This window comes from Amaranthus tricolor, chromosome 11, assembly GCF_026212465.1.
Source record: "Amaranthus tricolor cultivar Red isolate AtriRed21 chromosome 11, ASM2621246v1, whole genome shotgun sequence".
Lineage (NCBI taxonomy): Eukaryota > Viridiplantae > Streptophyta > Magnoliopsida > Caryophyllales > Amaranthaceae > Amaranthus > Amaranthus tricolor.
The window spans coordinates 8,515,758-8,541,249 of record NC_080057.1 but is presented as its reverse complement, the minus strand read 5'-3'; positions in this window follow the sequence as shown (position 1 = coordinate 8,541,249).

Sequence of the window (25,492 nt, the reverse complement as noted above, 5' to 3'; positions counted from 1 at the left end):
TGAACAAGGATCAATGATCAATGAAGTATGAACGATGAAGAATGAACAAGGATCAATGATCAATGAAGAATGAACGATGAAGAATGAACAAGGATCAATGATCAATGAAGAATGAACGATGAAGAATGAACAAGGATCAATGATCAATGAAGAATGAACGATGAAGAATGAACAAAGATTAATGCTCAATGAAGAATGAACGATGAAGAATGAACAAGGATCAATGATCAATGAAGAATGAACGATGAAGAATGAACAAGGATTAATGGTCAATGACGAATGAACGATGTAGAATGAACAAGGATCAATGATCAATGAAGAATAAATGATGAAGAATGAACAAGGATCAATGATCAATGACAAATGAACGATGAAGAATGAACAAGAATCAATGATCAATGAAGAATGAACGATGAAGAATGAACAAGGATCAATGATCAATGACGAATGGACGATGAAGAATGAACAAGGATCAATGATCAATGAAGAATGAACGATGAAGAATGAACAAGGATCAATGATCAATGACAAATGAACGATGAAGAATGAACAAGGATCAATGGTCAATGAAGAATGAACGATGAAGAATGAACAAGGATCAATGGTCAATGACGAATGAACGATGAAGAATGAACAAGGATCAATGATCAATGAAGAATGAACGATGAAGAATGAACAAGGGTCAATGATCAATGAAGAATGAACGATGAAGAATGAACCTGGATTAATGATCAATGAAGAATGAACGATGAAGAATGAACAAGGATCAATGATCAATGAAGAATGAACGATGAAGAATAAACAAGGATCAATGATCAATGAAGAATGAACGATGAAGAATGAACAAGGATTAATGATCAATGACAAATGAACGATGAAGAATGAACAAGGATCAATGATCAATGAAGAATCAACGATGAAGAATAAACAAGGATTAATGGTCAATGATGAATGAACGATGAAGAATGAACAAGGATCAATGATCAATGAAGAATGAACGATGAAGAATGATCAAGGGTCAATGATCAATGAAGAATGAACGACGAAGAATGAACAAGGATTAATGATCAATGAAGAATGAACGATGAAGAATGAACAAGGATCAATGATCAATGAAGAATGAACGATGAAGAATGAACAAGGATCAATGAACGATGAAGAATGAACAAGGATCAATGATCAATGATCAATGACAAATGAACGATGAAGATTGAACAAGGATCAATGATCAATGAAGAATGAACGATGAAGAATAAACAAGGATTAATGGTCAATGACGAATGAACGATGAAGAATGAACAAGGATCAATGATCAATGAAGAATGAACGATGAAGAATGAACAATGATAAATGGTCAATGAAGAATGTACGATGAAGAATGAACAAGGATCAATGATCAATGACGAATGAACGATGAAGAATGAACAAGGATAAATGGTCAATGAAGAATGAACGATGAAGAATAAACAAGGATCAATGATCAATGACGAATGAACGATGAAGAATGAACAAGGATCAATGATCAATGAAGAATGAACGATGAAGAATGAACAAGGGTCAATGATCAATGAAGAATGAACGATGAAGAATGAACAAGGATTAATGATCAATGAAGAATGAACGATGAAGAATGAACAATTATCAATGATCAATGAAGAATGAACGATGAAGAATGAACAAGGATTAATGGTCAATGACGAATGAACGATGAAGAATGAACAAGGACCAATGATCAATGAAGAATGAACGATAAAGAATGAACAAGGATCAATGATCAATGAAGAATGAACGATGAAAAATGAACAAGGATCAATAGTCAATGAAGGATGAACGATGAAGAATAAACAAGGATCAATGATCAATGAAGAATGAACGATGAAGAATGAACAAGGATCAATGATGAATGAAGAATGAACGATGAAGAATGAACAAGGATCAATGATCAATGAAGAATGAACGATGAAGAATGAACAAAGATTAATGCTCAATGAAGAATGATTGATGAAGAATGAACAAGGATCAATGATCAATGAAGAATGAACGATGAAGAATGAACAAGGATCAATGATCAATGAAGAATGAACAAGGATCAATAGTAAATGACGAATGAACGATGAAGAATGAACAAGGATCAATGATCAATGAAGAATGAACGATGAAGAATAAACAAGGATTAATGGTCAATGACGAATGAACGATGAAGAATGAACAAGGATCAATGATCAATGAAGAATGAACGATGAAGAATGAACAAGGATCAATGATCAATGAATAATGAACGATGAAGAATGAACAAGGGTCAATGATCAATGAAGAATGAACGATGAAGAATGAACAAGGATTAATGATCAATGAAGAATGAACGATGAAGAATAAACAAGGATCAATGATCAATGAAGAATGAACGATGAAGAATGAACAAGGATTAATGGTCAATGACGAATGAACGATGAAGAATGAACAAGGATCAATGATCAATGAAGTATGAACGATGAAGAATGAACAAGGATCAATGATCAATGAAGAATGAACGATGAAGAATGAACAAGGATCAATGATCAATGAAGAATGAACGATGAAGAATGAACAAGGATCAATGATCAATGAAGAATGAACGATGAAGAATGAACAAAGATTAATGCTCAATGAAGAATGAACGATGAAGAATGAACAAGGATCAATGATCAATGAAGAATGAGCGATGAAGAATGAACAAGGATCAATGATCAATGAAGAATAAATGATGAAGAATGAACAAGGATCAATGATCAATGACAAATGAACGATGAAGAATGAACAAGAATCAATGATCAATGAAGAATGAACGATGAAGAATGAACAAGGATCGATGATCAATGACGAATGGACGATGAAGAATGAACAAGGATCAATGGTCAATGACGAATGAACGATGAAGAATGAACAAGGATCAATGATCAATGAAGAATGAACGATGAGGAATGAACAAGGATCCATGATCAAAGAAGAATGAACGAAGGAGAATGAACAAGGATCAATGATCAATGAAGAATGAACAATGAAGAATGAACAAGGATCAATAGTCAATGAAGAATGAACAAGGATCAATGATCAATGAAGAATGAACAATGAAGAATGAACAAGGATCAATGATCAATGAAGAATGAACGATGAAGAATGAACAAGGATCAATAGTAAATGACGAATGAACGATGAAGAATGAACAAGGATCAATGATCAATGAAGAATGAACGATGAAGAATGAACAAGGATTAATGGTTAATGTCGAATGAACGATGAAGAATGAACAAGGATCAATGATCAATGAAGAATGAACGATGAAGAATAAACAAGGATTAATGGTCAATGACGAATGAACGATGAAGAATGAACAAGGATCAATGATCAATGAAGAATGAACGATGAAGAATGAACAAGGATCAATGATCAATGAAGAATGAACGATGAAGAATGAACAAGGATCAATAGTAAATGACGAATGAACGATTAAGAATGAACAAGGATCAATGATCAATGAAGAATGAACGATGAAGAATAAACAAGGATTAATGGTCAATGACGAATGAAGATGAAGAATGAACAAGGATCAATGATCAATGAAGAATGAACGATGAAGAATGAACAAGGATCAATGCTCAATGACGAATGGACGATGAAGAATGAACAAGGATCAATGACGAATGAACGATGAAGAATGAACAAGGATCAATGGTCAATGAAGAATGAACGATGAGGAATGAACAAGGATCAATGATCAATGAAGAATGAACGAAGAAGAATGAACAAGGATCAATGATCAATGAAGAATGAACAAGGATCAATAGTAAATGACGAATGAACGATGAAGAATGAACAAGGATCAATGATCAATGAAGAATGAACGATGAAGAATGAGCAAGGATCATTAGTAAATGACGAATGAACGATGAAGAATGAATAAGGATCAATGATCAATGAAGAATGAACGATGAAGAATGAACAAGGATTAATGGTAAATGTCGAATGAACGAAGAAGAATGAACAAGGATCAATGATCAATGAAGAATGAACAATGAAGAATGAACAAGGATCAATAGTCAATGAAGAATGAACAAGGATCAATGATCAATGAAGAATGAACGATGAAGAATGAACAAGGATCAATGATCAATGAAGAATGAACGATGAAGAATGAACAAGGATCATTAGTAAATGACGAATGAACGATGAAGAATGAACAAGGATCAATGATCAATGAAGAATGAACGATGAAGAATGAACAATGATTAATGCTCAATGAAGAATGAACGATGAAGAATGAACAAGGATCAATGATCAATGAAGAATGAACGATGAAGAATGAACAAGGATTAATGGTCAATGACGATTGAACGATGTAGAATGAACAAGGATCAATGATTAATGAAGAATAAATGATGAAGAATGAACAAGGATCAATGTTCAATGACGAATGAACGATGAAGAATGAACAAGAATCAATGATCAATGAAGAATGAAGAATGAACGGTGAAGAATGAACAAGGATCAATGATCAATGACGAATGGACGATGAAAAATGAACAAGGATCAATGGTCAATGACGAATGAACGATGAAGAATGAACAAGGATCAATGATCAATGAAGAATGAACGATGAAGAATGAACAAGGATTAATGGTCAATGACGAATGAACGATGAAGAATGAACAAGGATCAATGATCAATGAAGTATGAACGATGAAGAATGAACAAGGATCAATGATCAATGAAGAATGAACGATGAAGAATGAACAAGGATCAATGATCAATGAAGAATGAACGATGAAGAATGAACAAGGATCAATGATCAATGAAGAATGAACGATGAAGAATGAACAAAGATTAATGCTCAATGAAGAATGAACGATGAAGAATGAACAAGGATCAATGATCAATGAAGAATGAGCGATGAAGAATGAACAAGGATTAATGGTCAATGACGAATGAACGATGTAGAATGAACAAGGATCAATGATCAATGAAGAATAAATGATGAAGAATGAACAAGGATCAATGATCAATGACAAATGAACGATGAAGAATGAACAAGAATCAATGATCAATGAAGAATGAACGATGAAGAATGAACAAGGATCAATGATCAATGACGAATGGACGATGAAGAATGAACAAGGATCAATGGTCAATGACGAATGAACGATGAAGAATGAACAAGGATCAATGATCAATGAAGAATGAACGATGAGGAATGAACAAGGATCCATGATCAATGAAGAATGAACGAAGGAGAATGAACAAGGATCAATGATCAATGAAGAATGAACAATGAAGAATGAACAAGGATCAATAGTCAATGAAGAATGAACAAGGATCAATGATCAATGAAGAATGAACAATGAAGAATGAACAAGGATCAATGATCAATGAAGAATGAACGATGAAGAATGAACAAGGATCAATAGTAAATGACGAATGAACGATGAAGAATGAACAAGGATCAATGATCAATGAAGAATGAACGATGAAGAATGAACAAGGATTAATGGTTAATGTCGAATGAACGATGAAGAATGAACAAGGAATTATCAATGAAGAATGAACGATGAAGAATAAACAAGGATTAATGGTCAATGACGAATGAACGATGAAGAATGAACAAGGATCAATGATCAATGAAGAATGAACGATGAAGAATGAACAAGGATCAATGATCAATGAAGAATGAACGATGAAGAATGAACAAGGATCAATAGTAAATGACGAATGAACGATGAAGAATGAACAAGGATCAATGATCAATGAAGAATGAACGATGAAGAATAAACAAGGATTAATGGTCAATGACGAATGAAGATGAAGAATGAACAAGGATCAATGATCAATGAAGAATGAACGATGAAGAATGAACAAGGATCAATGCTCAATGACGAATGGACGATGAAGAATGAACAAGGATCAATGACGAATGAACGATGAAGAATGAACAAGGATCAATGATCAATGAAGAATGAACGATGAGGAATGAACAAGGATCAATGATCAATGAAGAATGAACGAAGAAGAATGAACAAGGATCAATGATCAATGAAGAATGAACAAGGATCAATAGTAAATGACGAATGAAGGATGAAGAATGAACAAGGATCAATGATCAATGAAGAATGAACGATGAAGAATGAACAAGGATCATTAGTAAATGACGAATGAACGATGAAGAATGAACAAGGATCAATGATCAATGAAGAATGAACGATGAAGAATGAACAAGGATTAATGGTAAATGTCGAATGAACGAAGAAGAATGAACAAGGATCAATGATCAATGAAGAATGAACAATGAAGAATGAACAAGGATCAATAGTCAATGAAGAATGAACAAGGATCAATGATCAATGAAGAATGAACGATGAAGAATGAACAAGGATCAATGATCAATGAAGAATGAACGATGAAGAATGAACAAGGATCATTAGTAAATGACGAATGAACGATGAAGAATGAACAAGGATCAATGATCAATGAAGAATGAACGATGAAGAATGAACAAAGATTAATGCTCAATGAAGAATGAACGATGAAGAATGAACAAGGATCAATGATCAATGAAGAATGAACGATGAAGAATGAACAAGGATTAATGGTCAATGACGAATGAACGATGTAGAATGAACAAGGATCAATGATTAATGAAGAATAAATGATGAAGAATGAACAAGGATCAATGTTCAATGACGAATGAACGATGAAGAATGAACAAGGATCAATGATCAATGAAGTATGAACGATGAAGAATGAACAAGGATCAATAGTCAATGACGAATGAACGATGAAGAATGAACAAGGATCAATGATCAATTAATAATGAACGATGAAGAATGAACAAGGATTAATGGTCAATGACGAATGAACGATGAAGAATGAACAAGGATCAATGATCAATGAAGAATGAACGATGAAGAATGAACAAGGATTAATGGTCAATGACGAATGAACGATGAAGAATGAACAAGGAACATGATCAATGAAGAATGAACGATGAAGAATAAACAAGAATCAATGATCAATGAAGAATGAACGATGAAGAATGAACAAGGATCAATGATCAATGAAGAATGAACGATGAAGAATGAACAAGGATCAATGATCAATGAAGAATGAACGATGAAGAATGAACAAGGATCAATGATCAATGACAAATGAACGATGAAGAATGAACAAGGATCAATGATCAATGAAGAATGAACGATGAAGAATGAACAAGGATCAATGATCAATGAAGAATGAACAATGAAGAATGAACAAGGATCAATAGTCAATAAAGAATGAACAAGGATCAATGATCAATGAAGAATGAACGATGAAGAATGAACAAGGATCAATGATCAATGAAGAATGAACGATGAAGAATGAACAAGGGTCAATGATCAATGAAGAATGAACGATGAAGAATGAACAATGATAAATGGTCAATGAAGAATGAACGATGAAGAATGAACAAGGATCAATGATCAATGACGAATGAACGATGAAGAATGAACAAGGATAAATGGTCAATGAAGATTGAACGATGAAGAATGAACAAGGGTCAATGATCAATGAAGAATGAACGATGAAGAATGAACAAGGATTAATGATCAATGAAGAATGAACGATGAAGAATGAACAATTATCAATGATCAATGAAGAATGAACGATGAAGAATGAACAAGGATTAATGGTCAATGACGAATGAACGATGAAGAATGAACAAGGACCAATGAACGATGAAGAATGAACAAGGATCAATGATCAATGATCAATGAAGAATGAACGATGAAGAATGAACAAGGATCAATAGTCAATGAAGGATGAACGATGAAGAATAAACAAGGATCAATGATCAATGAAGAATGAACAATGAAGAATGAACAAGGATCAATGATGAATGAAGAATGAACGATGAAGAATGAACAAGGATCAATGATCAATGAAGAATGAACGATGAAGAATGAACAAAGATTAATGCTCAATGAAGAATGATTGATGAAGAATGAACAAGGATCAATGATCAATGAAGAATGAACGATGAAGAATGAACAAGGATCAATGATCAATGAAGAATGAACAAGGATCAATAGTAAATGACGAATGAACGATGAAGAATGAACAAGGATCAATGATCAATGAACAATGAACGATGAAGAATAAACAAGGATTAATGGTCAATGACGAATGAACGATGAAGAATGAACAAGGATCAATGATCAATGAAGAATGAACGATGAAGAATGAACAAGGATCAATGATCAATGAAGAATGAACGATGAAGAATGAACAAGGATTAATGATCAATGAAAAATGAACGATGAAGAATAAACAAGGATCAATGATCAATGAAGAATGAAAGATGAAGAATGAACAAGGATTAATGGTCAATGACGAATGAACGATGAAGAATGAACAAGGATCAATGATCAATGAAGTATGAACGATGAAGAATGAACAAGGATCAATGATCAATGAAGAATGAACGATGAAGAATGAACAAGGATCAATGATCAATGAAGAATGAACGATGAAGAATGAACAAGGATCAATGATCAATGAAGAATGAACGATGAAGAATGAACAAAGATTAATGCTCAATGAAGAATGAACGATGAAGAATGAACAAGGATCAATGATCAATGAAGAATGAACGATGAAGAATGAACAAGGATTAATGGTCAATGACGAATGAACGATGTAGAATGAACAAGGATCAATGATCAATGAAGAATAAATGATGAAGAATGAACAAGGATCAATGATCAATGACAAATGAACGATGAAGAATGAACAAGAATCAATGATCAATGAAGAATGAACGATGAAGAATGAACAAGGATCAATGATCAATGACGAATGGACGATGAAGAATGAACAAGGATCAATGATCAATGAAGAATGAACGATGAAGAATGAACAAGGATCAATGATCAATGACAAATGAACGATGAAGAATGAACAAGGATCAATGGTCAATGAAGAATGAACGATGAAGAATGAACAAGGATCAATGGTCAATGACGAATGAACGATGAAGAATGAACAAGGATCAATGATCAATGAAGAATGAACGATGAAGAATGAACAAGGGTCAATGATCAATGAAGAATGAACGATGAAGAATGAACCTGGATTAATGATCAATGAAGAATGAACGATGAAGAATGAACAAGGATCAATGATCAATGAAGAATGAACGATGAAGAATAAACAAGGATCAATGATCAATGAAGAATGAACGATGAAGAATGAACAAGGATTAATGATCAATGACAAATGAACGATGAAGAATGAACAAGGATCAATGATCAATGAAGAATCAACGATGAAGAATAAACAAGGATTAATGGTCAATGATGAATGAACGATGAAGAATGAACAAGGATCAATGATCAATGAAGAATGAACGATGAAGAATGATCAAGGGTCAATGATCAATGAAGAATGAACGATGAAGAATGAACAAGGATTAATGATCAATGAAGAATGAACGATGAAGAATGAACAAGGATCAATGATCAATGAAGAATGAACGATGAAGAATGAACAAGGATCAATGAACGATGAAGAATGAACAAGGATCAATGATCAATGATCAATGACAAATGAACGATGAAGATTGAACAAGGATCAATGATCAATGAAGAATGAACGATGAAGAATAAACAAGGATTAATGGTCAATGACGAATGAACGATGAAGAATGAACAAGGATCAATGATCAATGAAGAATGAACGATGAAGAATGAACAATGATAAATGGTCAATGAAGAATGTACGATGAAGAATGAACAAGGATCAATGATCAATGACGAATGAACGATGAAGAATGAACAAGGATAAATGGTCAATGAAGAATGAACGATGAAGAATAAACAAGGATCAATGATCAATGACGAATGAACGATGAAGAATGAACAAGGATCAATGATCAATGAAGAATGAACGATGAAGAATGAACAAGGGTCAATGATCAATGAAGAATGAACGATGAAGAATGAACAAGGATTAATGATCAATGAAGAATGAACGATGAAGAATGAACAATTATCAATGATCAATGAAGAATGAACGATGAAGAATGAACAAGGATTAATGGTCAATGACGAATGAACGATGAAGAATGAACAAGGAGCAATGATCAATGAAGAATGAACGATAAAGAATGAACAAGGATCAATGATCAATGAAGAATGAACGATGAAAAATGAACAAGGATCAATAGTCAATGAAGGATGAACGATGAAGAATAAACAAGGATCAATGATCAATGAAGAATGAACGATGAAGAATGAACAAGGATCAATGATGAATGAAGAATGAACGATGAAGAATGAACAAGGATCAATGATCAATGAAGAATGAACGATGAAGAATGAACAAAGATTAATGCTCAATGAAGAATGATTGATGAAGAATGAACAAGGATCAATGATCAATGAAGAATGAACGATGAAGAATGAACAAGGATCAATGATCAATGAAGAATGAACAAGGATCAATAGTAAATGACGAATGAACGATGAAGAATGAACAAGGATCAATGATCAATGAAGAATGAACGATGAAGAATAAACAAGGATTAATGGTCAATGACGAATGAACGATGAAGAATGAACAAGGATCAATGATCAATGAAGAATGAACGATGAAGAATGAACAAGGATCAATGATCAATGAATAATGAACGATGAAGAATGAACAAGGGTCAATGATCAATGAAGAATGAACGATGAAGAATGAACAAGGATTAATGATCAATGAAGAATGAACGATGAAGAATAAACAAGGATCAATGATCAATGAAGAATGAACGATGAAGAATGAACAAGGATTAATGGTCAATGACGAATGAACGATGAAGAATGAACAAGGATCAATGATCAATGAAGTATGAACGATGAAGAATGAACAAGGATCAATGATCAATGAAGAATGAACGATGAAGAATGAACAAGGATCAATGATCAATGAAGAATGAACGATGAAGAATGAACAAGGATCAATGATCAATGAAGAATGAACGATGAAGAATGAACAAAGATTAATGCTCAATGAAGAATGAACGATGAAGAATGAACAAGGATCAATGATCAATGAAGAATGAGCGATGAAGAATGAACAAGGATCAATGATCAATGAAGAATAAATGATGAAGAATGAACAAGGATCAATGATCAATGACAAATGAACGATGAAGAATGAACAAGAATCAATGATCAATGAAGAATGAACGATGAAGAATGAACAAGGATCAATGATCAATGACGAATGGACGATGAAGAATGAACAAGGATCAATGGTCAATGACGAATGAACGATGAAGAATGAACAAGGATCAATGATCAATGAAGAATGAACGATGAGGAATGAACAAGGATCCATGATCAAAGAAGAATGAACGAAGGAGAATGAACAAGGATCAATGATCAATGAAGAATGAACAATGAAGAATGAACAAGGATCAATAGTCAATGAAGAATGAACAAGGATCAATGATCAATGAAGAATGAACAATGAAGAATGAACAAGGATCAATGATCAATGAAGAATGAACGATGAAGAATGAACAAGGATCAATAGTAAATGACGAATGAACGATGAAGAATGAACAAGGATCAATGATCAATGAAGAATGAACGATGAAGAATGAACAAGGATTAATGGTTAATGTCGAATGAACGATGAAGAATGAACAAGGATCAATGATCAATGAAGAATGAACGATGAAGAATAAACAAGGATTAATGGTCAATGACGAATGAACGATGAAGAATGAACAAGGATCAATGATCAATGAAGAATGAACGATGAAGAATAAACAAGGATTAATGATCAATGAAGAATGAACGATGAAGAATGAACAAGGATCAATGATCAATGAAGAATGAACGATGAAGAATGAACAAGGATCAATAGTAAATGACGAATGAACGATGAAGAATGAGCAAGGATCAATGATCAATGAAGAATGAACGATGAAGAATGAACAAGGATTAATGGTAAATGTCGAATGAACGAAGAAGAATGAACAAGGATCAATGATCAATGAAGAATGAACAATGAAGAATGAACAAGGATCAATAGTCAATGAAGAATGAACAAGGATCAATGATCAATGAAGAATGAACGATGAAGAATGAACAAGGATCAATGATCAATGAAGAATGAACGATGAAGAATGAACAAGGATCATTAGTAAATGACGAATGAACGATGAAGAATGAACAAGGATCAATGATCAATGAAGAATGAACGATGAAGAATGAACAATGATTAATGCTCAATGAAGAATGAACGATGAAGAATGAACAAGGATCAATGATCAATGAAGAATGAACGATGAAGAATGAACAAGGATTAATGGTCAATGACGATTGAACGATGTAGAATGAACAAGGATCAATGATTAATGAAGAATAAATGATGAAGAATGAACAAGGATCAATGTTCAATGACGAATGAACGATGAAGAATGAACAAGAATCAATGATCAATGAAGAATGAAGAATGAACGGTGAAGAATGAACAAGGATCAATGATCAATGACGAATGGACGATGAAAAATGAACAAGGATCAATGGTCAATGACGAATGAACGATGAAGAATGAACAAGGATCAATGATCAATGAAGAATGAACGATGAAGAATGAACAAGGATTAATGGTCAATGACGAATGAACGATGAAGAATGAACAAGGATCAATGATCAATGAAGTATGAACGATGAAGAATGAACAAGGATCAATGATCAATGAAGAATGAACGATGAAGAATGAACAAGGATCAATGATCAATGAAGAATGAACGATGAAGAATGAACAAGGATCAATGATCAATGAAGAATGAACGATGAAGAATGAACAAAGATTAATGCTCAATGAAGAATGAACGATGAAGAATGAACAAGGATCAATGATCAATGAAGAATGAGCGATGAAGAATGAACAAGGATTAATGGTCAATGACGAATGAACGATGTAGAATGAACAAGGATCAATGATCAATGAAGAATAAATGATGAAGAATGAACAAGGATCAATGATCAATGACAAATGAACGATGAAGAATGAACAAGAATCAATGATCAATGAAGAATGAACGATGAAGAATGAACAAGGATCAATGATCAATGACGAATGGACGATGAAGAATGAACAAGGATCAATGGTCAATGACGAATGAACGATGAAGAATGAACAAGGATCAATGATCAATGAAGAATGAACGATGAGGAATGAACAAGGATCCATGATCAATGAAGAATGAACGAAGGAGAATGAACAAGGATCAATGATCAATGAAGAATGAACAATGAAGAATGAACAAGGATCAATAGTCAATGAAGAATGAACAAGGATCAATGATCAATGAAGAATGAACAATGAAGAATGAACAAGGATCAATGATCAATGAAGAATGAACGATGAAGAATGAACAAGGATCAATAGTAAATGACGAATGAACGATGAAGAATGAACAAGGATCAATGATCAATGAAGAATGAACGATGAAGAATGAACAAGGATTAATGGTTAATGTCGAATGAACGATGAAGAATGAACAAGGAATTATCAATGAAGAATGAACGATGAAGAATAAACAAGGATTAATGGTCAATGACGAATGAACGATGAAGAATGAACAAGGATCAATGATCAATGAAGAATGAACGATGAAGAATGAACAAGGATCAATGATCAATGAAGAATGAACGATGAAGAATGAACAAGGATTAATAGTAAATGACGAATGAACGATGAAGAATGAACAAGGATCAATGATCAATGAAGAATGAACGATGAAGAATAAACAAGGATTAATGGTCAATGACGAATGAAGATGAAGAATGAACAAGGATCAATGATCAATGAAGAATGAACGATGAAGAATGAACAAGGATCAATGCTCAATGACGAATGGACGATGAAGAATGAACAAGGATCAATGACGAATGAACGATGAAGAATGAACAAGGATCAATGATCAATGAAGAATGAACGATGAGGAATGAACAAGGATCAATGATCAATGAAGAATGAACGAAGAAGAATGAACAAGGATCAATGATCAATGAAGAATGAACAAGGATCAATAGTAAATGACGAATGAAGGATGAAGAATGAACAAGGATCAATGATCAATGAAGAATGAACGATGAAGAATGAACAAGGATCATTAGTAAATGACGAATGAACGATGAAGAATGAACAAGGATCAATGATCAATGAAGAATGAACGATGAAGAATGAACAAGGATTAATGGTAAATGTCGAATGAACGAAGAAGAATGAACAAGGATCAATGATCAATGAAGAATGAACAATGAAGAATGAACAAGGATCAATAGTCAATGAAGAATGAACAAGGATCAATGATCAATGAAGAATGAACGATGAAGAATGAACAAGGATCAATGATCAATGAAGAATGAACGATGAAGAATGAACAAGGATCATTAGTAAATGACGAATGAACGATGAAGAATGAACAAGGATCAATGATCAATGAAGAATGAACGATGAAGAATGAACAAAGATTAATGCTCAATGAAGAATGAACGATGAAGAATGAACAAGGATCAATGATCAATGAAGAATGAACGATGAAGAATGAACAAGGATTAATGGTCAATGACGAATGAACGATGTAGAATGAACAAGGATCAATGATTAATGAAGAATAAATGATGAAGAATGAACAAGGATCAATGTTCAATGACGAATGAACGATGAAGAATGAACAAGAATCAATGATCAATGAAGAATGAAGAATGAACGATGAAGAATGAACAAGGATCAATGATCAATGACGAATGGACGATGAAAAATGAACAAGGATCAATGGTCAATGACGAATGAACGATGAAGAATGAACAAGGATCAATGATCAATGAAGAATGAACGATGAGGAATGAACAAGGATCCATGATCAATGAAGAATGAACGAAGGAGAATGAACAAGGATCAATGATCAATGAAGAATGAACAAGGATCAATACTCAATGAAGAATGAACAAGGATCAATGATCAATGAAGAATGAACGATGAAGAATGAACAAGGATCAATGATCAATGAAGAATGAACGATGAAGAATGAACAAGGATCAATAGTAAATGACGAATGAACGATGAAGAATGAACAAGGATCAATGATCAATGAAGAATGAACGATGAAGAATGAACAAGGATTAATGGTCAATGTCGAATGAACGATGAAGAATGAACAAGGATCAATGATCAATGAAGAATGAACGATGAAGAATGAACAAGGATCAATTATCAATGACAAATGAACAATGAAGAATGAACAAGGATCAATGATCAATGAAGAATGAACGATGAAGAATAAACAAGGATTAATGGTCAATGACGAATGAACGATGAAGAATGAACAAGGATCAATGATCAATGAAGAATGAACGATGTAGAATGAACAAGGATCAATAGTCAATGACGAATGAACGATGAAGAATGAACAAGGATCAATGATCAATGAAGAATGATCAATGAAGAATGAACGATGAAGAATGAACAAAGATTAATGCTCAATGAAGAATGAACGATGAAGAATGAACAAGGATCAATGATCAATGAATAATGAACGATGAAGAATGAACAAGGATTAATGGTCAATGACGAATGAACGATGTAGAATGAACAAGGATCAATGATCAATGAAGAATAAATAATGAAGAATGAACAAGGATCAATGATCAATGACGAATGAACGATGAAGAATGAACAAGAATCAATGATCAATGAAGAATGAACGATGAAGAATGAACAAGGATCAATGATCAATGACGAATGGACGATGAAGAATGAACAAGGATCAATGGTCAATGACGAATGAACGATGAAGAATGAACAAAGATTAATGCTCAATGAAGAATGATTGATGAAGAATGAACAAGGATCAATGATCAATGAAGAATGAACGATGAAGAATGAACAAGGATCAATGATCAATGAAGAATGAACAAGGATCAATAGTAAATGACGAATGAACGATGAAGAATGAACAAGGATCAATGATCAATGAAGAATGAACGATGAAGAATAAACAAGGATTAATGGTCAATGACGAATGAACGATGAAGAATGAACAAGGATCAATGATCAATGAAGAATGAACGATGAAGAATGAACAAGGATCAATGATCAATGAATAATGAACGATGAAGAATGAACAAGGGTCAATGATCAATGAAGAATGAACGATGAAGAATGAACAAGGATTAATGATCAATGAAGAATGAACGATGAAGAATAAACAAGGATCAATGATCAATGAAGAATGAACGATGAAGAATGAACAAGGATTAATGGTCAATGACGAATGAACGATGAAGAATGAACAAGGATCAATGATCAATGAAGTATGAACGATGAAGAATGAACAAGGATCAATGATCAATGAAGAATGAACGATGAAGAATGAACAAGGATCAATGATCAATGAAGAATGAACGATGAAGAATGAACAAGGATCAATGATCAATGAAGAATGAACGATGAAGAATGAACAAAGATTAATGCTCAATGAAGAATGAACGATGAAGAATGAACAAGGATCAATGATCAATGAAGAATGAGCGATGAAGAATGAACAAGGATCAATGATCAATGAAGAATAAATGATGAAGAATGAACAAGGATCAATGATCAATGACAAATGAACGATGAAGAATGAACAAGAATCAATGATCAATGAAGAATGAACGATGAAGAATGAACAAGGATCAATGATCAATGACGAATGGACGATGAAGAATGAACAAGGATCAATGGTCAATGACGAATGAACGATGAAGAATGAACAAGGATCAATGATCAATGAAGAATGAACGATGAGGAATGAACAAGGATCCATGATCAAAGAAGAATGAACGAAGGAGAATGAACAAGGATCAATGATCAATGAAGAATGAACAAGGATCAATAGTCAATGAAGAATGAACAAGGATCAATGATCAATGAAGAATGAACAATGAAGAATGAACAAGGATCAATGATCAATGAAGAATGAACGATGAAGAATGAACAAAGATCAATAGTAAATGACGAATGAACGATGAAGAATGAACAAGGATCAATGATCAATGAAGAATGAACGATGAAGAATGAACAAGGATTAATGGTTAATGTCGAATGAACGATGAAGAATGAACAAGGATCAATGATCAATGAAGAATGAACGATGAAGAATAAACAAGGATTAATGGTCAATGACGAATGAACGATGAAGAATGAACAAGGATCAATGATCAATGAAGAATGAACGATGAAGAATGAACAAGGATCAATGATCAATGAAGAATGAACGATGAAGAATGAACAAGGATCAATAGTAAATGACGAATGAACGATGAAGAATGAACAAGGATCAATGATCAATGAAGAATGAACGATGAAGAATAAACAAGGATTAATGGTCAATGACGAATGAAGATGAAGAATGAACAAGGATCAATGATCAATGAAGAATGAACGATGAAGAATGAACAAGGATCAATGCTCAATGACGAATGGACGATGAAGAATGAACAAGGATCAATGACGAATGAACGATGAAGAATGAACAAGGATCAATGATCAATGAAGAATGAACGATGAGGAATGAACAAGGATCAATGATCAATGAAGAATGAACGAAGAAGAATGAACAAGGATCAATGATCAATGAAGAATGAACAAGGATCAATAGTAAATGACGAATGAACGATGAAGAATGAACAAGGATCAATGATCAATGAAGAATGAACGATGAAGAATGAACAAGGATCATTAGTAAATGACGAATGAACGATGAAGAATGAATAAGGATCAATGATCAATGAAGAATGAACGATGAAGAATGAACAAGGATTAATGGTAAATGTCGAATGAACGAAGAAGAATGAACAAGGATCAATGATCAATGAAGAATGAACAATGAAGAATGAACAAGGATCAATAGTCAATGAAGAATGAACAAGGATCAATGATCAATGAAGAATGAACGATGAAGAATGAACAAGGATCAATGATCAATGAAGAATGAACGATGAAGAATGAACAAGGATCATTAGTAAATGACGAATGAACGATGAAGAATGAACAAGGATCAATGATCAATGAAGAATGAACGATGAAGAATGAACAATGATTAATGCTCAATGAAGAATGAACGATGAAGAATGAACAAGGATCAATGATCAATGAAGAATGAACGATGAAGAATGAACAAGGATTAATGGTCAATGACGATTGAACGATGTAGAATGAACAAGGATCAATGATTAATGAAGAATAAATGATGAAGAATGAACAAGGATCAATGTTCAATGACGAATGAACGATGAAGAATGAACAAGAATCAATGATCAATGAAGAATGAAGAATGAACGATGAAGAATGAACAAGGATCAATGATCAATGACGAATGGACGATGAAAAATGAACAAGGATCAATGGTCAATGACGAATGAACGATGAAGAATGAACAAGGATCAATGGTCAATGACGAATGAACGATGAAGAATGAACAAGGATCAATGATCAATGAAGTATGAACGATGAAGAATGAACAAGGATCAATGATCAATGAAGAATGAACGATGAAGAATGAACAAGGATCAATGATCAATGAAGAATGAACGATGAAGAATGAACAAGGATCAATGATCAATGAAGAATGAACGATGAAGAATGAACAAAGATTAATGCTCAATGAAGAATGAACGATGAAGAATGAACATGGATCAATGATCAATGAAGAATGAGCGATGAAGAATGAACAAGGATTAATGGTCAATGACGAATGAACGATGTAGAATGAACAAGGATCAATGATCAATGAAGAATAAATGATGAAGAATGAACAAGGATCAATGATCAATGACAAATGAACGATGAAGAATGAACAAGAATCAATGATCAATGAAGAATGAACGATGAAGAATGAACAAGGATCAATGATCAATGACGAATGGACGATGAAGAATGAACAAGGATCAATGGTCAATGACGAATGAACGATGAAGAATGAACAAGGATCAATGATCAATGAAGAATGAACGATGAGGAATGAACAAGGATCCATGATCAATGAAGAATGAACGAAGGAGAATGAACAAGGATCAATGATCAATGAAGAATGAACAATGAAGAATGAACAAGGATCAATAGTCAATGAAGAATGAACAAGGATCAATGATCAATGAAGAATGAACAATGAAGAATGAACAAGGATCAATGATCAATGAAGAATGAACGATGAAGAATGAACAAGGATCAATAGTAAATGACGAATGAACGATGAAGAATGAACAAGGATCAATGATCAATGAAGAATGAACGATGAAGAATGAACAAGGATTAATGGTTAATGTCGAATGAACGATGAAGAATGAACAAGGAATTATCAATGAAGAATGAACGATGAAGAATAAACAAGGATTAATGGTCAATGACGAATGAACGATGAAGAATGAACAAGGATCAATGATCAATGAAGAATGAACGATGAAGAATGAACAAGGATCAATGATCAATGAAGAATGAACGATGAAGAATGAACAAGGATCAATAGTAAATGACGAATGAACGATGAAGAATGAACAAGGATCAATGATCAATGAAGAATGAACGATGAAGAATAAACAAGGATTAATGGTCAATGACGAATGAAGATGAAGAATGAACAAGGATCAATGATCAATGAAGAATGAACGATGAAGAATGAACAAGGATCAATGCTCAATGACGAATGGACGATGAAGAATGAACAAGGATCAATGACGAATGAACGATGAAGAATGAACAAGGATCAATGATCAATGAAGAATGAACGATGAGGAATGAACAAGGATCAATGATCAATGAAGAATGAACGAAGAAGAATGAACAAGGATCAATGATCAATGAAGAATGAACAAGGATCAATAGTAAATGACGAATGAAGGATGAAGAATGAACAAGGATCAATGATCAATGAAGAATGAACGATGAAGAATGAACAAGGATCATTAGTAAATGACGAATGAACGATGAAGAATGAACAAGGATCAATGATCAATGAAGAATGAACGATGAAGAATGAACAAGGATTAATGGTAAATGTCGAATGAACGAAGAAGAATGAACAAGGATCAATGATCAATGAAGAATGAACAATGAAGAATGAACAAGGATCAATAGTCAATGAAGAATGAACAAGGATCAATGATCAATGAAGAATGAACGATGAAGAATGAACAAGGATCAATGATCAATGAAGAATGAACGATGAAGAATGAACAAGGATCATTAGTAAATGACGAATGAACGATGAAGAATGAACAAGGATCAATGATCAATGAAGAATGAACGATGAAGAATGAACAAAGATTAATGCTCAATGAAGAATGAACGATGAAGAATGAACAAGGATCAATGATCAATGAAGAATGAACGATGAAGAATGAACAAGGATTAATGGTCAATGACGAATGAACGATGTAGAATGAACAAGGATCAATGATTAATGAAGAATAAATGATGAAGAATGAACAAGGATCAATGTTCAATGACGAATGAACGATGAAGAATGAACAAGAATCAATGATCAATGAAGAATGAAGAATGAACGATGAAGAATGAACAAGGATCAATGATCAATGACGAATGGACGATGAAAAATGAACAAGGATCAATGGTCAATGACGAATGAACGATGAAGAATGAACAAGGATCAATGATCAATGAAGAATGAACGATGAGGAATGAACAAGGATCCATGATCAATGAAGAATGAACGAAGGAGAATGAACAAGGATCAATGATCAATGAAGAATGAACAAGGATCAATACTCAATGAAGAATGAACAAGGATCAATGATCAATGAAGAATGAACGATGAAGAATGAACAAGGATCAATGATCAATGAAGAATGAACGATGAAGAATGAACAAGGATCAATAGTAAATGAAGAATGAACAAGGATCAATGATCAATGAAGAATGAACGATGAAGAATGAACAAGGATTAATGGTCAATGTCGAATGAACGATGAAGAATGAACAAGGATCAATGATCAATGAAGAATGAACGATGAAGAATGAACAAGGATCAATTATCAATGACAAATGAACAATGAAGAATGAACAAGGATCAATGATCAATGAAGAATGAACGATGAAGAATAAACAAGGATTAATGGTCAATGACGAATGAACGATGAAGAATGAACAAGGATCAATGATCAATGAAGAATGAACGATGTAGAATGAACAAGGATCAATAGTCAATGAAGAATGAACGATGAAGAATGAACAAGGATCAATGATCAATGAAGAATGATCAATGAAGAATGAACGATGAAGAATGAACAAAGATTAATGCTCAATGAAGAATGAACGATGAAGAATGAACAAGGATCAATGATCAATGAATAATGAACGATGAAGAATGAACAAGGATTAATGGTCAATGACGAATGAACGATGTAGAATGAACAAGGATCAATGATCAATGAAGAATAAATAATGAAGAATGAACAAGGATCAATGATCAATGACGAATGAACGATGAAGAATGAACAAGAATCAATGATCAATGAAGAATGAACGATGAAGAATGAACAAGGATCAATGATCAATGACGAATGGACGATGAAGAATGAACAAGGATCAATGGTCAATGACGAATGAACGATGAAGAATGAACAAGGATCAATGATCAATGAAGAATGAACGATGAGGAATTAACAAGGATCTATGATCAATGAAGAATGAACGAAGGAAAATGAACAAGGATCAATGATCAATGAAGAATGAACAATGAAGAATGAACAAGGATCAATAGTCAAAGAAGAATGAACAAGGATCAATGATCAATGAAGAATGAACGATGAAGAATGAACAAGGATCAATGATCAATGAAGAATGAACGATGAAGAATGAACAAGGATCAATAGTCAATGACGAATGAACGATGAAGAATGAACAAGGATCAATGATCAATGAAGAATGAACGATGAAGAATGAACAAGGATTAATGGTCAATGTCGAATGAACGATGAAGAATGAACAAGGATCAATGAAGAATGACGAATGAACGATGAAGAATGAACAAGGATCAATGATCAATGAAGAATGAACGATGAAGAATGAACATGCACCATGTTTGATATGGTGCATGTCTTAGAGTTCACCATGTGCAAGTGCATCCCCCAAAACAGCCCATGATCCGGTCCTTGAAGATACATACAAAGAGGAACTACAAGCTGTTCCCATTGATCCTACTGTTCCTACTCGAAGGCATAACATGAAATATACCGAGCATCTGAGTCTTGAGCATGATGAGAGCAACAATCCTCGTCATGATCAAGCTACTCCAACCCAAGAGGTATACAAGAAGCCCAGAGGCCACACAACAGCCCAAGGACTGATCAGCAACCTGCTCGCGACCAGGCCATCTTGCACCTGTGCTTGAGTCTTTACCATGGAGATCTGGGCCTAACTAATCATGGGGACGTCATCTCTATACATAGGACTAGCCATAAAGGTCCAATAGCCATGATGTTAGTGCACACAATCGCCTAGAACACAAGCACAAGGGAACCCGCTCGCTGATCCTAATCAGAACAGTACAGCAGCAACTTGCGACCAGGCCACCTTGCACAACACGTGGAGACCAGAACTGTGCATCTAGGACCTGAGCTATGGTAGAAATAGAATCTTCATACAAGGAGCTTTCCATCAAGAGTCTAAGTGTCCATTTCCAAGCATGGGAGGTCATTCAAAAAGTGAGCCCAAGGTCACCCAGTCGCCAGTTTTAATCTGAAGGCTTTGTAGAGTATTTTTTGTTGTTTGTTATGTTTTTAAGTGTGCACATGTTTTGCACGTGGTTGTTTTTAGCCGTTAGAGTATAGAACTCTATAAATAAGACTCTAGGCCTCGTGTAAATGCATCCAATATTGATTAATTCAGTTTCATTTCTCAAATACACGTTCAAGTACTGAAATTATTCCTTTTCCTTTTCTTTGTGTGATTGTGTGTGTTTATTCAATCAGTCCCAACACGATTCAAGAGTAGACAATCTCTGAAGCTAGATTGAGGAGTAATCTAGAGTGTAACCTTTGCTACAAGAGCGAGTGAAGCCTTGAGGAAGGTCGTGGATTCAGCCCAAGGGTGAGGGAAACCTGAAGAGGAGGATCACGAGGCTGGCCTGAGAATCAAGAAGTGCATTCTTGGGTGCATATTGGTGGAGTTTGTGAAGGCTTTCGCATTTATTTGGCTATCTCCAAGTGAAGGAGTGATTCAGTGCAAGATTGAGAGGGCGAGGGAGCCAATCTTGGTGCAAATTGGTATCAGAGCGTAAGTGACGAGAGGGCACAACCCACCATAGTTGAAGAGAAACCGAAGAGAATCACAAAGGAATACCAGAGGAAAATTTCAGATTTGGTCAGTTTTTGGGGTTTAAACTTGATAGATTTGGAGAACCGTTTGAAGTTATTTTGCGAAACTGTTTTTACACCATATTCTTCATTGAGTTGGTGAACTTTTGGCTTTTGAATTATTAGATTTGGTGGAGTAGTGAAGGAGATACGCATGATTCTTTACAGACTGCGCACAACTGATCAGTTTTGTGCACTGTGGTAAGTTGTCTTCGAAAACCCATCAAGATTCCTTTCTTTGGCCTTCATTTTCCATCACATTATCAATCACTACCCTTTTTTCATTAAACCACATCATTTTTGCACTTTTACATACGCTTTATAGATTTCTTGAATGACCCATTCATTGTGTTTTTACAAAATACAGAATAGTTGAAGTTTTCTTTGTCTTCTGTATTTTATCTCTTAATCCTTCATTTTTGAGTCTTTTCCATTGTTTCTTTTTTTAACATTGATTCATTTTGAGTCTAGTTTTTGGTGAGCCTTTTTGTGTAGTCGTGGGAGTTGTGAAAAGAAAGATGCGCAAGTGTTTTTGACCAAAGGTCACAGAAACAAATTCAGACTGTATGTGTGTAGTAAAATTTGATTTGTGATCAAACCAGACAATATTTTTGAGTAATTTCAATTTGGGGTGTTTGTAGACATCTCGAATTGTGTTTTCACCAATTTTCATCATTATTGGAGTTGATTTGGTTGGGTTCACAGTAGTGAAGGTTGGGCACACAGAATCTGAAAATTGTGCTGTTAGGCTTTGTTGAATTCTGTTTTGTGCACACAAAAAAATCTCAAACTTCGTGTCTTTTTCTTTCTTTCCTTTTCACTCATATCCTTATTCTCACACTTCATTTTGAGAAACTCCTGAGTCCTAGAATATGAAGTCATCAAAAGAATACATAAGCATGGCGGAAAGACTGGATCGAATTGAAGGTTTAGCTTATGACCTTGTTTTAAAGGAATTGAAGATTAAGGAGAAAAACATTATAAAGTTGCAACTAGCTTGTAAAAAACAATGTGATTGGGAGCAAGCTGCTGATTTGCAAGATGAATTGGAGGATGTTTGGGGTCAAATAGATAAGTGGAGGATGGCAATACGTTCTGCTCATGAGAAGAGAAAATTTCAGAAAAAATTGCAAAGGAAACATGGTGACTCAAAAGTGGTGATTGTTCATGAGTATAATCTTTATGTTGATCCGCCTAGGATTAATTTTGAGATCATTCCTAAACATGTTGAAGAACAAACATCATTGGCTCCTCATGGTGATATTCAAGAATCAAATAATGAAGAGGTGGTTGAAACACCTTGTGTAGAGATTAATGATGATCTTGAAGCCGTGGTGGAAACACCTTGTGTAGAGAGTGATGATGATTTTGATGACATGGGTGAAACACCTTCTGTTGAAAGTGTTAAGGATCTTGAAGAGGTTGTTGAAGTATCCTTTGTAGAGATGATTGTTGATCTTAAAGGAGATGATGAAATACCTTGTGGTGAGATTGTTGATGCTTTTGAAGAAATGGTTGAAACATCTTGTGTTGGGAGTGTTGGTGATCTTGAAGAGGTTGTTGAGACAACTTGCATGGAGAATGTTGATCCTACAATAGAATGCTTTGAAGTAGTGGATTCTCATCCGAGATTTGAAGTTGGTTTACAAGGAGAACAAACTAGGAAGCATGAGTTTGTCAAGGTGGATTTTGTGCTTAAAAAATCGCCTTTAGTGGATTACGTTCATGTGGAAAGATTTGTTGAGTTTAACCCTACAAAAATTCGAGGTCGAATTTTTTCTAAGAAGGGGAGAATGCAACAAGTCGAGTGTGGTATTGGTAATACAAGCAAGCTAATCTTCTTGGTAAGCTTGTTTAATGTATGGGTATGGTTCATTATGCAATTGAGGACAAAAGCATTCATCCTTACTTGTGTAAGTGCTCGAAACAGTCCAGCAGCAGGTCCACCAATTGAGTACAGAATAGTAGGTGAAGTGGTGCTGTAGGTTCATTCATACAATAAATGTAATAGTATAGCAATAAAACAACAAGTTGTAGTTGTGCTGTAGGTTCTTTTACACAAT